Genomic DNA, 11,131 nt, shown 5'->3' with positions numbered 1-11,131 from the left:
GCACTAGGAGATATTTTCAAGGAAGTAGAGGAGTGAATCATGCACAATTTGAAGAGAAGCTAGAAAAAGTGCAAATGCAGCATGATGGAAGCATGTGTTGAAGTCCAAGTTATAGCAATGAGTTCCAGGAGGTTGGAACATAGTGACCAAGAGGCACTATGGCACGGAGTGGCCCCAGTAAGGGAGCAGAGATCATAGGATTATTGAAGGGCTATTGCAGGGACTTGTGTTTTCTCATAGGATTATGTCAAGAAAAACAACATGACTTGGGGTAAATTTTAAAAGAATAACCTGTCCTTTATTTCAAGAATGGATCATAGAAGATTAAGAGTAGAAATATGGAGACCATTTAGGAGATTATTAAAAACATATCACTGACCAAAGATTTAATAGTTCAAATAAAGGTGATAGTAGGTTAAGAACTGGTAAAATTCTCAGCATACTTGAATATAAGGAGGAATTTGCATATGATTTAGAGAGAAGTTAGGGTAACTCTAAAGTGCATAAGCAGAGACATTGAAGGAACATTGTTGCCATCTTCCAAGGAAAGGCAAATTTGCAATAACAGCTGAGACCCAATTTTGAACATGTTAAAATTTTTATTTGGGTAGGGGTTTGGCTCAGTGATTAAGATGCTGCTGGACACTCCAATATCAATGTTCCTGAGTTCAAGTCTGGGCTCTGCTTCTGACCTAACTTCCTGCCTATGCACACCCAGGGAGGCAGCAGGTGATCATCCAAGTACTTGAGTCCCTACAACACACATGGGAGACTCAGAATGTTTTCCAGACTTCAGGCTTTGGCTTAGTCCAGTCCCAGTTGCTATGGGCACTGGGGAGTGAACCATTAGATGGAAGATTTCTTCCTCCCTCTCCTTCTTCCCCCTCCCTTTCAAAATAAACATTAACAAAATAATTTAATTTCACTGTTATTTTTTTTAAAAGATTTTATTAATCATGAAAACAGAGCTTTTAGAGCTTTTAAGTATATAGCTGTATGTACACATCTGGAGCTCTAGAAATAAAATCAGAAGTGAAATATAAAAATCACTTGAAATTAGAGGCTATAGAAAATTAAATTGAAACATGTCATTATGGTTATTTCCACCCATATTCATTTGCCCAAAAGCAAGTACAGTGTAGGGTAAAAGTTGTATTTAACATGTGCTTAGAGTTCACCAGGCAAGAAAGATGGTGGATGAAGACAGTGAATGAGTAAAGAGCATATAGGGGAAAATGTGATCATAAACATGGACCATTATGAGAGATTTGGTGGCAAATTGGTAAAAAAAAATAGGGCAAATATTAACATAAGAATGTACTGAATCCAAGTATTAGAGGGACTACTAGGAAGGTAGAAGATAGAATTTGGGAAATAGAGTTCTCAAACTTTAGTCTATGAAAAGTGTTGCAAGTTATAAATGTCAACTCTCTACACAAGCAGATATGTTGGAGATGAAGGCTATTATGGGTCAAGACATTCTGAAACTTGAGTATAGGAAACACTGTCCATGGAGATATTCAAAATTTGTAATAATTGGGAGAATAGTAGTAGAGAGAGATAAAATAATTGCCCGAAAATCTTCAGGGAAAAAAAAGAAGTAATCTGAGTAATTTGCATAGGGCTACAATGAACAGTAGCAGGTTGTATAGTCTAATAATGTATGTTCAAATATGAGAAGTTTTAAGAGAGATGCAGTGAGAGTACTCTGAAATTCACAATCGAAAAGTCCACATCCCATCACCAGAGATACTAGATACCTAGAAGTACTCTTCAAAACTTCCTGACCAAAGGCCAACAACTTCGAAATTTGCGTGTAGAGAGCTGACTGCTTTTCTGACTTGCATAGTTTTATACAGAATTGCTTCCTTGACAATTTCTCATGAATTTTAAATGGCTTTCATATCTTTTTTATGGCCAAAATAGAACTCTGGATTATTTTGCTCCTACCCCCACAAAAATTTCTGTTTATTTGTGCCTTCCCCCCTTCATAAATGCTATTTCTACTCAACAAGTTACACAAGCCAAAGGATCTCATGAGTTATTATTGATATCTCTGTTTTTGCTATCCATAAAATATTACCCATGCATAAATTCTTCAACATTGGCTCCAAAATATATCCTCCATCCATATTTTGTTTATTCTAGTGTCCACATCCTAATTGAAACCTCCTTTTCTCTCACCTGGACTACACAATGATCTCTATAAATACATTCTTACTCCTGTAAATTTTCCCAACAAAGTAATCTTTTCAAAATACAAATCAGACTATACTGCTAAAATAAACATCTTAGCCTGATTTACTAAAGTAATACTTTAAAGATTAACTTATTCAGTTGAAATTTAGAGTGACACAGAATGGGGGACACAGAGAGAAAGTGATCTTCCATCTGCTGACTCACTACCCAAAATGGGCCACAACAGCTGTGGCTGGGCTAGGCCAAAGCCAGGAACCAGTAGCTCTTCAGGGGCCAGTATTCTGTTGTAGAAATCTAAGCCTCTGTGACAGTGTTGGCATTTCCTATGGGTACCAGTTCAAGTCCTGGCTACTCCACTTTTTTTTTTTTTTCAAGATTTATTTATTTATTTGAAAGTTACAGTTACACAGAGAGAGAAGGAGAGGCAGAGACAGAGAGGTCTTCCATCTGCTGGTTCATTCCCAATTTGGCCGCAACAGCCAGAGCTGCACCAATCCAAAGCCAGGAGCCAGGAGCCTCTTCTGGGTCTCCTACATGTGTGCAGGGGCCCAAGGACTTAGGACATCTTCTACTGCTTTCCAAAGCCATAGCTGAGAGCTAGATTGGAAGTGGAGCAGCCGGGACTCTAACCTGTTCCCATATGTAATGCTGGCACTGCAGGTGATGGCTTTACCTGCTTGGCCACAGCACTAGCCCCTACTCACTTCTGATCCAACTCCCTGCTAATTCACCTAGGAAACCAGCAGAAGACGGCCCAAGTACTTATCCATTGTACTCAAGTGGGAGACTCAGACAAAGCTCTTGGCTCCTGGCTCCTGGCTTTGGCCTGGCTAGCCCCAGCCATTGTGGTCATTTGGGGAGTAAACAAGCAGATGGGAGATTCTTGCTTTCTCCCCCATGATCCATATCTCTGCCTTTCAAATAAATAAATCTTTAACACATAAAAAATAAAGTATCTCTCCACATTGGCTATTTGATTGATCATTGGTTGACTGCATGACTTAGGTTTACCCTATCTGATACTGTCTTATTAACTTATTCACTTGATTATCATTTGGCTCCCCACCCTAGAATGTAAGTTCCATGAAAGCCCCAATCCTATTTACCTCTATATCTTCAGTTCCTTGGCCACCAGGTGAATATCATGGCTACAAAAATATAGTTGAAAAAATGAATGGACTACTAGTCAAGTGCCCATCAATACAGAGACACCTATGTGAAGTATGCAGATTCCATTGTCAAATGTGGGCGACTTGAATTACACTTAAAGCTTTATGTATTTGTATGTGTGCGTGTGAATGTGTGTGTGTGTATTTGAAAGGAAGAACGATAGAGAGAGAGGGAGAGATATCTTGCATCCGCAGGTTCATTTGCCAGATGGATACAATAATTGGGATTGTGTCAGGCTGAAGCCAGGAGCCAGGAACTCCATTCAAGTCTCCTATGTGGGTGGCAGGATTCCAAGAACTTGGGCCATCCTCTACTGCCTTCCCAGGCATATTAGCATGAAGCTGGATTGGAAGTAGAGCAGCAGAACTCAAACTGGTGCTCCAATTTGGAATTCTCGTATTGCAAGTGATGGCTTAACCAATTGTAATATAACACTAGCCTCCATATTCTGATTTCTTTGTTTAATGGATGTTATATTTAACATCACTTGCTTGAAGTTTCCTCATCCAAATATGAGGAGTTTGAAGTGAATTTATGTCAAATGCTCCCTTCTGACCAAAACCTCAATCACTGTATATCATAAACAATTTTGATTGGATTTCAAAAATAGGATATTTGAATCGCTAAGAATTTTGTCTCAAGTTCAAGTGTGGGTGGGAAAAAAGGTTATTTTATCATTTCATTTACCATACTAATTTACCAGTGCCATGGATAGGCCCTCAAATATGTGCAAGTCTGCTTGATAGATCTGGGAAATCAGCATTTCATTGGAAGCCCATATGGAGCAACCTTATGCCAACCTGCATTTTGCCAACAGGCACAACAGTCTAGTTCATTACATCGCCAACAATTGTGACATATTTTTGCCTACATAAGGCCATGACTAAGTCTTGAACACAACTGAAAGCCCCAAGATATTGGCTTCTCTCTCTGCTGATACTTCAACCAAGAGGAATGGAAGATTCCGTGCCAATGATCCATGATGAGACAAAAATTTAAACTGGTATGTGTTTTATACTATTCTGCTGGTGTTTGGTTTTCCTATCAAAAGAAATGTGCCAGTTGTTTGTCTAAAGCTTCTGGGCCCTCAATGCTGCTTGTTGACATGAACTTTTATACAGAATTAGAAATTTTATGATAAGCATTTGGCTATGAACAGCTAAGGGTACTTTTGATGCTTATTTAAATAACATCTCCATCCTTCTTTTCTCTTTTAGAAAGATCATCTCACAAGCTGGCCAGCCACAGCTTATATATTACATCCAACACTGACAAGAACAGGGCATTTCACTGAGGCCTGTTCTGTTGGCATTAGTATATAGAAGGCCCCGCAATATATTAGCCTGAATTTCTTAATTTTGCATCACAAGTGGGCTGTCCTCAGAATGACCTCCAATGAGGATTTCTTTAGTCTAGCAACAATTCTGTTAGGAAAGAAACACTTGAACTTGTCTAAGTTCTACAGTCAATTTATAATTTTTTGCATTTTGGCATTCTTCAATAAAGAAATACATTTGTACCTATTTCATTTATTTTCTTTTATATTATTTTATGCTTTAGGCAATACCTATAAAGTAGATATGCACAGTACCTAAGATACTTAGAGCAGAACAAACCACTGAATGTAAAACAGAGACTTTTTTTCTAATAGCAAGAATATAAAAATAACCTAATTTTTTCTTACTGACTCTACAGAAATATCCCCCACAGGAGAAAAAAATGGTTAAAAATAAAAATAAAGCTGAGACAATTCAATGAATCACAAAGGAAGGAAATTTACAAGATAACATCATCACACTGTTCTACTTGTTAGGTTTTCCTTCTAAGTCTGTCTCTGTTCAGTTATTTAAATAAGTTGATCCATTTAAAACTGCAAGGCATAAAATAAAGCTGCTTTAAATAGGTCACTGTCACAATATAACTAAATTTCCTGCTTTCAGAGAGGCATGGCTTTGATATTATATCTTAGGAGGAAAGAAGTTTTATATACAGAATTCAGTACTTTCAATTAAAAATGGAGTAAATTAGTTAGAATTATAAGTTTTATGAATCTGGCAATTTTAGTTTGCATATAGAAGGGCTAGCTTGCTACACTAGGCAATTATTAAATTCTAACTTAACAGAAGTTCACTAGAATTAAAATGTATCCATTGATTATCCCACTCTCACATCATTTTTTTCCTAAATTTAAAATGATATAAAGCATTAATGAGGGCACATTACTTAATAGATACATGTAAGTTTATGTCTGTTTTCATTCAAAACAGAATTCTTGATCACCTCTGTTTGTGAGAACTAGTAGAACAAATCTGGAGATCACCATCAACTTTATGGTTATGGTAATTATGGACCTACATAGAGTCACAAAGCAATATAACAGTACATAAATTCACATATACATTTCTACTTTCAAACAAATAATTACATTGTTAATTATAATTATTATGCAGAAGACATATCATTTCTCTAAGTGAGGAGTATTCACTAAAAGTCTGTATAGTCGAATAGCAGACTTTCTAGTAATTATCTTTCCTCTTTTACACAAAAAATAACCCATGATAACCTTTCAGATTTTGTTTTCAGTAATTTTCAGAGGTTAAGACAAAATAAAAATAACAATTTTGTCTCTTGCAGGCTATCTTAAATTATAATTGAACAAAAGCTCAAAAACCCAAATGTGAAAGAATACAAAAATTAACATTTAATATTCTATGATATATCTCATCAAAAGAAATAAAGGAGCCAGTGCTGTAGTGCAGTAGGTTAATGCTTTGGCATCACTAATGGGTGCCACTTCTAGTCCCAGTGGCTCTTCTTCTGATCCAGCTCTCTCCTATGGCCTGGGCTAACAGTAGAAGATGGCCCAAGTCCTTGGGCCCCTGCACCCACATGGGAGATCCAGAAAAAGCTCCTGGCTCCTGGCTTCAGATCGGCACAGCTCCAGCCGTTGCGGCCATCTGGGGAGTGAACCAGCAGATGGAAGACCTCTCTCTCTGTCTCTACCTCTCTCTGTAATTCTGTCTTTCAAATAAATAAAATAAATCTTTAAAAAAATACATATATGTAATAAGATCTTTTAAAGAATAAATATCAGCAAGCGATCTAGGACTTGCTCCCTCATTTCTCTATTCTAAGCCCAACTTGTTCTTTCATTTCTCTATTCTCTTCAAGGTAGGAAACTAATTCTATTATGAAGGAATCTGTAGGATGCACAATTTAATCTTTAGACCTTATAAAAGAGATGGCTAACATTTTTCTATAATAGCATAGCCAAAATAAGAACTTAAATAATAATCTCATAGCTAGATTCACTTCGCCATCAGCGAAGTATACAGTAAGTAGAAAAAACCTCCCTTTCAGACCAAAGGGAAAGAAAGTTTTTAAGTGAGAATATAATTTTCCTCATGGGCATTGTCTACCTTAGAAAAAGTACTACAGAACATGCCTGTGACTATAGACTTGTAGTTCAGGCCACCGAAGATTAGAGATGGGACACGGGCACTCCCTTGACTTGCATCCTCTGGTCTGCTTTAACACAAACCAGGAGGAAAAGAAAGCTAGGCATCAGAAGCAATGGGTGGCAGGCCTATTAATGGCTGATCTGTACAGTGATCTGCCTCAAAGAGACCCAACAGGCCAGTCTACTGCAGTGGCTTTCAATGTGGTAAGCCTGGGCTTCAGCAGAAGTCAGCTTGTGAAGAGCCCTGGCAGCTCTGCCAAGAGTTGGATCACTGGAAATGGACCTGCCCTGGAGTCGAAGGATGCCCAGGTCAGAGCCACAGATCTTATTGGCTCTAAGCTGAAAAGCCCTTCACTCAGCCCAACTTCCAAAGGGACCACTGCAGCTGAGGGGATGGTCAAGTAGGGTCAGCAACATTGCAGGCAGAACTGTAAATTTCTTGTTAGAAATGCCACCTGCCTTTACCTGGCCAGCTCTCCTCGCAGGCCAGCCAAATAATGAAAGTCAACAGAGTGCCTTCCCCTAGGAGGTTCACACCTCCCTTAGGATATACCCCATGTGAAGAGATAGATAGGCCTAGGCCTCTGAATTTACAAGGCCTAAAGCCCAACAGATTATTATCAAGCCCCTTCTATCAGGTTCTACTTGCCTCTCAATCAGAAAACTTAATTGTAGCTTAGACAGCACCTTTCTTAGCTCCTCTAATAATGACTCTGTCCTTTGTTCTAGGCCCTGTCTAGTGCACTTGGGCCTCATTCCTTTGTAATTATAACCTCTACTCTACCACCAATGGCTCTACTCCCAACCTGTGTGTACTGATGGTCCTCTTCCCCACTTAATGCTGTATAATTGTTCAAACCTGGTAAATGCCACTCTTAGGATCATTGGTTACTATCTTCACTCTGTCTTTTATGACCTTGTCTAAATATGATCAGAGTCGGCAAACTTGGTAGGCTTCCATAGCCTTGGCAACTCATGACGACAGCCTAGGGTGGTTACTGGCGCCATAAACTAGAGTGTCAATTTGTTGGGTCAACAACAGGAGCCACTGTGCGCTTGCTCCTGATGTGGGATCTCTGTCCTTAATGTGCTGTACATTGTGATTTAATGCTATAACTAGTACTCAAACAGTATGTTTCACTTTGTGTTTCTATGTGGGTGCAAACTGTTGAAATCTTTATACTAAATTGATATTCTGTATATAAAGAGAATTGAAAATGAATCTTGATGCAAATGGAAGGGGAGAGGGAGCAGGAGAGGGGAGGGTTGCGGGTGGGAGGGAAGTTATGGGAGGGGGAAGCCATTGTAATCCATAAGCTGTACACTGGAAATTTATATTCATTAAATAAAAGTTAAAAAAAAATAAAAATAAAAAAGAAGAAACAAAAAGAAAAAAAAAGAATAAATATCAGATGTGTTAGATATTCCCAAAAAATAATGAGAAAAGGGGAAAGGAAAATAAAGGAAAAAAGAAAGAAGAAAATGGTAAAAGGCCTTGGTTACTTTGTTATTTTTAATAAAATGGTTATTTTTAATAAAGCTAAAAAAATTCTGCCCAGCCAAAGCAAAGATTCAGTGGCCCCCAAAGCAATGGAGTTTCCACAGAGAATGCCCCAGTCTATCTCCAGATGGGGTAAGTTTGGATTTCACAGAATGGTGAAGTAAACTCCAGATGATGAGTGAAAAGCATTTGTAGTGAGTTTGGGGCAAAGTACAAAGTGAAGGGTCAGTGTGGACAACAAGATAACAATATATATATATATATATATATATATATATATATTTTTTTTTTTTTTTGGACAGGCAGAGTTAGAGAGAGATTCAGAGAGAAAGGTCATCCTTCTCTTGGTTCACCCCACAAATGGCCGCTACGGCTGGCGCGCTGCACTGATCAGAAGCCAGGAGCCAGGTGCTTCCTCCTGGTCTCCCATGTGGGTGCAGGCCCAAGGACTTGGGCCATCCTCCACTACCTTCTCAGGCCACAGCAGAGAGCTGCACTGGAAGAGGAGCAAACGGGACAGAATCTGGCGCCCCAACTGGGACTAGGACCTGGGGTGCCCGTGCCGCAGGCAGAGGATTAGCCAAGTGAGCCGTGGCACCGGCCAAGACAACCATATTCTATCTAGGCATGTTGGCAAAGCAGGCTCGTGGTGAAGGAATTTATATTCCACTATGACCAAGACTAGTTTCTTGAACTGTTTTGGGCAACAACCTAAACACCTCTATTGGTGCCTGGGAATGTTCAGAAGGCTGGTGGTCAGAATCTGCGTGTGAAAATACACAGCTGGATGGGCCACAACCCAGTCAAAGCACTGTATAGTCATTCAGAGCAGAGAAGAAAAGTGATAGAAACCAGGGGATTAAGTTTAATTACCTAGCTTTTTTAATCAGATTTACCACATATTAGCTCTCTGCCAGATTATTATACAAGAATACTACTGGTGTTTTCACTATTGACTATCATGTCACTGTTTCAGCCAAAGCATTAGCTTACATAAGAACAATTTATCTTTAAATATGAATAATTAATCACATGAAACCAAATACATGTATAATACAATCGACTTTCAATAAAATCCAGTCTATTTAAAGACACTCCCTATCTAAAAGAGCACTGCTAAAATTTAATGGATATGAAATATGTAAAAGTATGTATATGTCTCAGAAGAATTATCTATAGTTAAGTATACTAATTTGGAAATTACTTTCATGTGTGATCAACTTCGCAAGAAAGTATTTATCCTTATAAGTGTTCTTTCCACAACACCACCGTTTCCCTTTATTCTAAACTGAATTTATCCTGACATACAGCTTTTGCTCTGTTGTGCTTTAACTTTCATCTTCACAGATAGTTTTTACAGAAATGTATGCCTTTCATTTTAAAGCCAATAGTAATAAAACAAGGTTAGAAATGAGAATTTTCAGTATATTATAATAATTATCATTTCATAAATGCATTATGTATTAGGTTTCTTTAACCCAGGCTTTACACATTAATAAACTGTTATGGTAAAACAAAATTAGAAAGATTGCTAATACTCATACTGTGATACAATTATTTTAGAAGAAATACCTAGGCATTATGATATTTGATATATGTAACTGACATTTTATATTGTGCATTTATCTGTAGAAGGGTTACTATTTGCATAAGTATGTTAATAGTATTAAAAGTATAACACTATTTTGGTTATTTATCTAAACAAATCTTTATATCTTTTATTGCTATACAGTTGTATATATGCAGATTGACAAAATTAAAAACTTGTATCAGGTTCAATTATTTTCATAGTGTATAGAATAATACTATTGATTGAGGTACACACTAATATAATCTTTCAGGTTGTCAAAATTTGTAGATTTTATATCAATGTGTTAAGTAGCTTTGTGTCCTGAGGTTGGTAATTTCTCTAAGTTTGTCCAAAGGAGGTAGATCTATAGGCTCCAAAATGATATAGGCTTATATTGTGAAATTCACAATAATAAAAAGAGAAAATCAACCTTTAAATATTAGTCAAGTACAGTCAAAAATCAAGATACAAATAAAATATTGCTTACACATTGAAAAAGATAAACTAGAGTTAATTTAGGAGATATATATATCTATCATTATTCCTTTGTAACATGAAAACTTTCTAAAAACTATCAGATGTATGAGATAATTTGTGTACATTAAAAGATATTTATTCACAGAGACACCTATTTCGAAGGGCATCACAGTATTTATTGCTGCTGAGTTACAGGGTATTTTCTTTCTGCTTTTTGTATTTAGTTTTAGCTTTCTAAGATATAATTCACATAGCTAAAAATCACTCATCTGGAGTATACAACTCATTGGATTTAGTTTAGTACACTGGTTTTTAGTACATTAGTTTTTGGTTGCAGAACTACCTGTTTTTAAAAATATTTACATCAGTTGCCAAAAGAAACCTTACTCACAGTAGCATACATTCTGCACTCCTCCTTTTTTTTTTTTTTTTTTTTTTTTTTTTTGCCAATTAGTCATTCATAAGTCTTTCAAGGAAATAGAACCAATGACAGCGCAAAATCTAAATATTTCCTGTGTGGCTACAAGATAATAACTAAGTTAATTTAGCCATTTCCTCTCAACAGGTACATTTTTTAAAAGATATATTTATTTTATGTGAAAGTCAGAGTTACAGAGAGAGAGAGAGAGAGAGGGAGAAATATCAAGCTTCCATCCACTGGTTCATTCCCTAAATGGCCACAATAGCCAGGGCTGAGACAGGCCTTAGCCAGGGGCCTGGAACTCCATCCAGGTCTCCCATGTAGGTGGCAGGG

Source organism: Lepus europaeus, chromosome 1 (assembly GCF_033115175.1).
Source record: "Lepus europaeus isolate LE1 chromosome 1, mLepTim1.pri, whole genome shotgun sequence".
In the NCBI taxonomy this organism is placed as follows: domain Eukaryota; kingdom Metazoa; phylum Chordata; class Mammalia; order Lagomorpha; family Leporidae; genus Lepus; species Lepus europaeus.
The sequence above is the reverse complement of the archived record's forward strand: the minus strand, read 5'-3'. Positions refer to the sequence as shown.